Genomic DNA, 6,775 nt, shown 5'->3' with positions numbered 1-6,775 from the left:
GAAATATAAAATATTACTGAAATTTAATTTAATTTATAGATTATTTATATATTTTTCTTACTGAATTTATTGTAGTTGGATTCAAATCACTGTAATAGTGGAAAATACTGCAGGAAAGTAAGTATGGTATTGAAATATAGGCTTATATTATATTCAATGTAACACTGAGAATTAAAATGTATATATTCAATATATTTTATCCTACAATTTAAATTAGAAAATAACCACCTGTATCAGATGCCGAATCTCAACGAACAGAGCACACAGACTAGTAGTATTGACTGTGCAGTGAGCAGTGTGCGTTTCGCATATGTATCTCAAGGTTTGATTGAATGGTGGGTTCTTTCTACCTACCATTAACGACTATAAACTGAATTATTCAAAATTTAATAATTATAACACATTATAAAGTAGGTGTTTACTATATTTTAATATTTTATTCAGTTCTGTTCACGATTAAACATACTACATAGTATTATTTAGTGAGGTTAAAAAGTAGCAGTCACAATGCCTGACGGTTGGTATTAACAGGGGTATGAAACTCCGTGAATTGGCCGAATCGGGCGATTGTAACCTTGAACACGGCGTGGCATACGTAATATAATATGATAAAAGTAAACAGTGGAAACAACCCGACCCCGCGCAGAATATCCTGCCTATTAAGCGGAAACGGTTTTTCAATACGGGTATAACATCATGTCAGTGTTACGGAAACAGTTTCATTGTTCGGACTTCAGATCATAGGTAAACACTTCACCCATCAGCTGATCGAGTTTCGCTTCTATATTGTTCTATGGTATTAAATTGTAATTTTTTTTTTTGAGGTTAGAATTCGAACTCTTGATTAAGATTATCAGTTATAATTTCTTATCAAGGGACCTAACTCTTATCTCGGGGACCCAACTATCCCCATCACGCCCTCAGTATCACTATTAGTGGCCTACCTTTGCCCCTTATTATTATTATTTTTGTTCATTGATAGACGGATACTATAAAGTATAAATTATATATTATAATATATCATTTTTAAACAGTCTTAAAAATATCTAATATAAAATTATTTTAACAAAACTTATTTTTAATGAGAATAACATAATATCAAATACTATAAATGAAAAACTTTAACAAACCTTGTTAATAATATTAAATTAATACTATAATATAATATAAAAATAATTTAATGCACTTTCAAACTTTATTATATATTTACAATATTTTGGAGCAGTAACAATGCTTGAATTTTCCAAGTCAGGGGTAGTTTCCAGTAGCAAAAAGGAAACCCTTGGTGCATTATAGAGGTCTAAATTAGAAAATGTCTAATAGTTTTCAAAAGCGCCAAGAAAAACCCTAAAATAGTAACGAAAAAACGGGAATTTTTACGCAAAACACGTTATCGACAAAAACGATAATTTAATTTTAGTGTGACTCAAAAAATAATAACTGTAAATACTTTAAATGTTCACCTAATGTTAATATTAGCGTTGTCTATATACGGTTAAATTTTTTAAGTATTTTGACTTTTTTTTGAGCTATTTATAGACAATTTAAAATTTTGATTTTTTTAAGTATTTTTTTTTTGAAATATTGATTAAAAAATTTGGCTGTTCAAAAAATCTTAAAAATGTAATAAAAAGTTTCTTATTAATGGTTCATATCAGACAAAAAAAAATCTAAAATCTTAAGTCACAATTTTTTTTATAAGTGCAAACTATTACAAAATATGTCAAAATCGCGAAAATATTCAAGTAATTTTGTAGTTAAAAATTCTTAAAATTGTTATTTTTGTACCTAATTTTAAATACTTCAACACAAGGTTATCCATAAGTTAAGCTTAGAATAATTATAAAAAATTTGAGGATTATTCAATTAAAAAAATTTTACGAGTGTTAAAAGTTTTAATTTTCACGAAATCAAAAATTCACGTAATATGATAACTACATGCAATATTTTTGCGAAAAATTGATTAACGATGCCGGATGCAACCACCAACCTTTCCTAATTGAAAAATTAATTACATGCATATAATTGTTCAAAAATATTGGCAACATTAAAAATTGTAATTGTAATGTATTTTCATTGACTGGCAGCTGTTGTAACTTGTAGAAATGGTCAACAAATAACAATTTGTAACTATCAACTTGATAAATATTAATTTGAATCATTTTTGTTCCAGCCACCTATTTGAATGCACAATAACAGTGAATACATTGTGGCTTATTTCTTTTACCTATAAAAATTAATTTTATTATTCAAATAAAATTACGATATAAAATTATTTTTATAAATTATAATAATTATTGTACTTATAATATTATAAGGTAGGTAGATCACTCAATTATAGCTTTTTTATGTCATTCATAAAATATTTATAGGCAGTTATGTAGGTAGGTAATTGGCTGGGCAGCCTGGGCTTGAATGTTATTTAAACAGTTTTGAAGATGATTGGATGTTTTTTAATTTCCCTACTACCATCCCTTAATAATATATATCGACATATAGATACATAAATAAATATATTTATTACTTATATTAAATGTATGATCATACATTTTATATTTCTATCATATAGGCAGGGCCGGATTTAGAACAAGTGCCGCCCAAGGCCCTTTGATATATGCCGCCCCTACCCCAAAAAAAAAAATTTGTAATTATTACATTACGAGAAAATTGATTTCAGGTAAATGACATTTTCAGTGTCATGCGCCCGTATATTTTACACACAGGTATCTAAAAAAAAATCATATAAATATTTGGCTACAACTCGTTTGCGCAAATTTACCTTTTTTACAACTCATTTGCGCACAAAAACATAACTCATTTGCGCACAATTTATGAACAATAGAAACCTTTTTTCCAAGAAATTTATCCACGTATAGGGTGTACATAATCAGCGTACCTCCATATTTTCAATTTGGTCAACACTGATAGGTAGTGGATAATAACTATTAAAGTCAAACAACATTTTCCTTCACCCTTTAAAAGGCTTAGGACTTTCTGTCTCATCATATTCTGATGTTATAGACTGGCGGGTTAAAAAATGTTGTTTTAGCTAGGTATTTATTTTAGAACAGCTTCCTTAGAAACATTATTCACAACTTTGTAAAATTACAATAAATTAGGTACAATCGTTTTTACAAGTCATTAAAATTTACAAATTACGCAAATTACAGTTAATACATATTTAATATATATTGGTGTGTGTTTGCATCAAAAATGTTATAAGATCAATTTTTTTAGATTTTTAATCTGAATATATTTTTATTCTACGGGTATTTTATTTTTTTTTTTTTAATGAATTGTCGACTTGAATTTCCATGAGTATTTGAATGATTTGGTGAATGTGAGGGTGGGGGCGTATACAATTGACTATTGAAGTGCATGTGAAAGTTTTCAGCTCCGTTCGTTGCTCTTGGGCTTTAAGACTATACGGTTTTACTCCTGCCTGATAAAGCGACCCATACATGATCAATATTATTATTCGATATTCGACATTGAGAATATTATTGACCGTGTATTGGCTGTATTGAAGGTACTTCAATATTTATTAACGGGTGATCATTGTTATCAATAATATTGAACGTGTTGGGCAGTTTAAGACACTCTCTACACCCAAAACTGTACCTAAAAGCTGGTTTTCATTGTTTACTATTTTGTGCGCAAACGAGTTGTCGTAAATTTAAAAAATATATTAATATGTGCGCAAACGAGTCTCCACCAAATATTTCATGCATTTATATAATTTTTTTTTTATTTCTTACAAAATTTGCCGCCCCAAAAAATTTGCCGCCCTAGGCCCGGGCCTCACGGGCCTAGGCGTAAATACGGCCCTGCATATAGGATAATATACCAATAGTAAAATATAGCCCTACTCACTACTAGCGCTTTACGCGTGTGGTGAAAATATGAACTACTGAACCGTAACACAATCTGACTGGGTAGTGGGCCGGCGATAGCTAACCTGTATATCTTAAACCGTGGTGTTTACTATATTTTAATATTTTATTCCGTTACATTTTCCCACCATATTGTTCTATGATATTATGACGAAAAATATGACTTACCAATGTGCTGATAAGTACTAACCAGTAACCACAATTAAATATAAATTTAATTTCAATTCAAATATCCCGCCTTTATTCGAAATACTGTTTGGTTATAATAATATATCAACTAAATAATAAAATTATTTATTCAATAATTTATACGAAAAATCTGACCTGAAAATAAATAAACGGTGTATGATGGTTTCTTCTGTTTTTTCTATTAATCATGATGGGGAGGACGATGTTATGAAAATATTTGGATATTTTCTTAATCTCTCCTTATGCTCATTTTTCTCCAAATATTTTGTATTTGAAATTTGAAGTATTTTATTTTGTATACCTACCATTATATAAAATTACTTCACACAATATTTGTATCAGGTGGGTCATGTTTTAAACTTTAAGTCATCTTGAATGCCTTAACAAATTACCTAGAAGCAAAAGATAAAAATTATATTACAATTATTGAATTGTCAATTAGTGTAGAAAATACTTTTATTTCTATGATAACAGTATGATGACTGTAATTTACTCTTTCCATTTAAAAGTACATTTATTTTTGTAGGTAAAATTATATGTCTATTTAAAAAATATCAATAATTTATTAAAGGAAAGCAATGATTGAATTAATTTAATCTTTATATACCTAGCTATAAAACCATATATTTCTTTAAATTGTAAGTTTTTATTATCTAGTAGATAAGATATTAAAATATGTAAGTATCAATTCTTCTATGTATAAAAATATATCGGGTAGGTATAACTGTATAAGTTCTATGTACTTACTTATAATTGTTGTGTAGTTTATATTATTATGTATTATGTTATTATTATAGGTATCAAAAATAATTTTACCATAAATTATATAATATATTATACTCTCAACGCTAAAATGTATGTTTTATGTAGGTACCTAGTGTTTGAAAATTTCATGAAATTTAAAATTTCGAAATATTTCAGTATTTTAATAAATTTTGTTTTATTTTTAAATAAGTTTTATATTTAGGTACATATAATTGTCATAAATTACATTCATAAATGTGTGGTACCTGTGTGTATACCTAATCTTTGGAATTATACATTTAAAATGGTATTCAACATTTTTAAATATTATGATGTTTAAATGATACAAGTAGGTATACAATATTATACATTTATATTGTATATTATATACCTACTGTATTTATACATTATAATTTAAAACACTGAACATTGTGTTAAAAAATTTCAATGTTTCACGTTTTTGTGAAATATTTTACCATTTAGTGAAATATTTCATACTTAAAACACTAGTTTTATGTCATGAGTCTAAGAATTTATATATTCCTTACAGCATATTATACCTATTACAAAAACAGTGAAAGTAGATTTATTCAGATATGGTGAGTGGTTATTTCTATACTTGGCTATATTTATACATTGACACTGTCTAGTGTCTAGGTACTATGAAAAAAATAAAAATAATTATGTTTATAGGTCTACCTATATATTTTATTATACCTACTATTACTTATGTCATGTATATTATTATTTGATTTTTATAAATAATTTGTGTCATTCAAAATTAGGTTGGACAGTTTAATAAAAAAAAACAATTTAATTGGACAAATTTAAAAAAAAAATACCTAGATTAACCTTTCTTTGTGAATTTGGAAGTATCTGAATAAAAATTCGAACCAGTATTTTTTAAGTTCTATAACGTTAAATACTATTTAATTTAATAAATACTATGCGTCTAATGGTAATGGGCTTATATGCAGCTAAAGGCATTAGATAATTTGAAAATGGTAGTAATTACTATTGATCTGTCATTATAAATGATATGTGAAAATGGTCTAAATATTATAATAAATAGGTACTACGACACTACTACATATAATATTACATAATATATTTTATATTTAATAACTTAGAAATAACTGATGAGAATTTTTATTTAGATACAAACAAATTTTCTCATTTAAAAAATTGAAGTTTGTACCTCACTGGGCGATGACAGTAGTATAGATAAGTAGTTAAAAAAATATGATTCATTAACAAATAAAAAAATCATAAAATTCTAAACATCAGAATTTGAAAAATTATTATTTTTAAAACGATACGAGTCATATACAAAATAATGTAAACCAATAACACTATAACACAATACAATTTACCATAATGCAATATAGGTACCTATATTATAGTACTATAGTAATACGTTAGTATGTACATAAGTACATATTGTACATAAATAATAATTATATTAGGTATGTGAAATTTATCTTTATTTCACACGAACCAATCAGCCGATTTAATTGCGTACAACTTGTACGTTGTTACAGTGTATAGTAAAATTATTATAATTTGTCGAGATTAATTTTTTACTCGTTTTTTTATAATTATAAAAGTACTTACACAATTGTACCTACATGCTAAATGCACTTTTTTAAATATTTTTATGTCATTTAAATCCGAGCACTATTCATCGTAAGTATAACTTAGGAACTTTTTTTATTTTATGTTTTTAATAGCCTTGTTGCAATTTACCAACTTATGTGTTTTACTGTTACGAGTTTAAGACAATGATACAAAATAATGCGTTATATTATTATTATATTGTTTTAGATTCTGAGTGGAACGATGAATGTATTGATTTTACAATGATGTGTGTTTTTTTATTTTTTTATTTTTTTATTTTTTTATTTTTTTATTTATTTTTTTATTTTTTTATTTTTTTTGTGTCTGTGTAC

The sequence above is a fragment of the Acyrthosiphon pisum genome, unplaced genomic scaffold (assembly GCF_005508785.2).
Source record: "Acyrthosiphon pisum isolate AL4f unplaced genomic scaffold, pea_aphid_22Mar2018_4r6ur Scaffold_20915;HRSCAF=22524, whole genome shotgun sequence".
Taxonomy (NCBI): Eukaryota; Metazoa; Arthropoda; class Insecta; order Hemiptera; family Aphididae; genus Acyrthosiphon; species Acyrthosiphon pisum.
Note: the sequence above shows the minus strand (reverse complement) of the source record.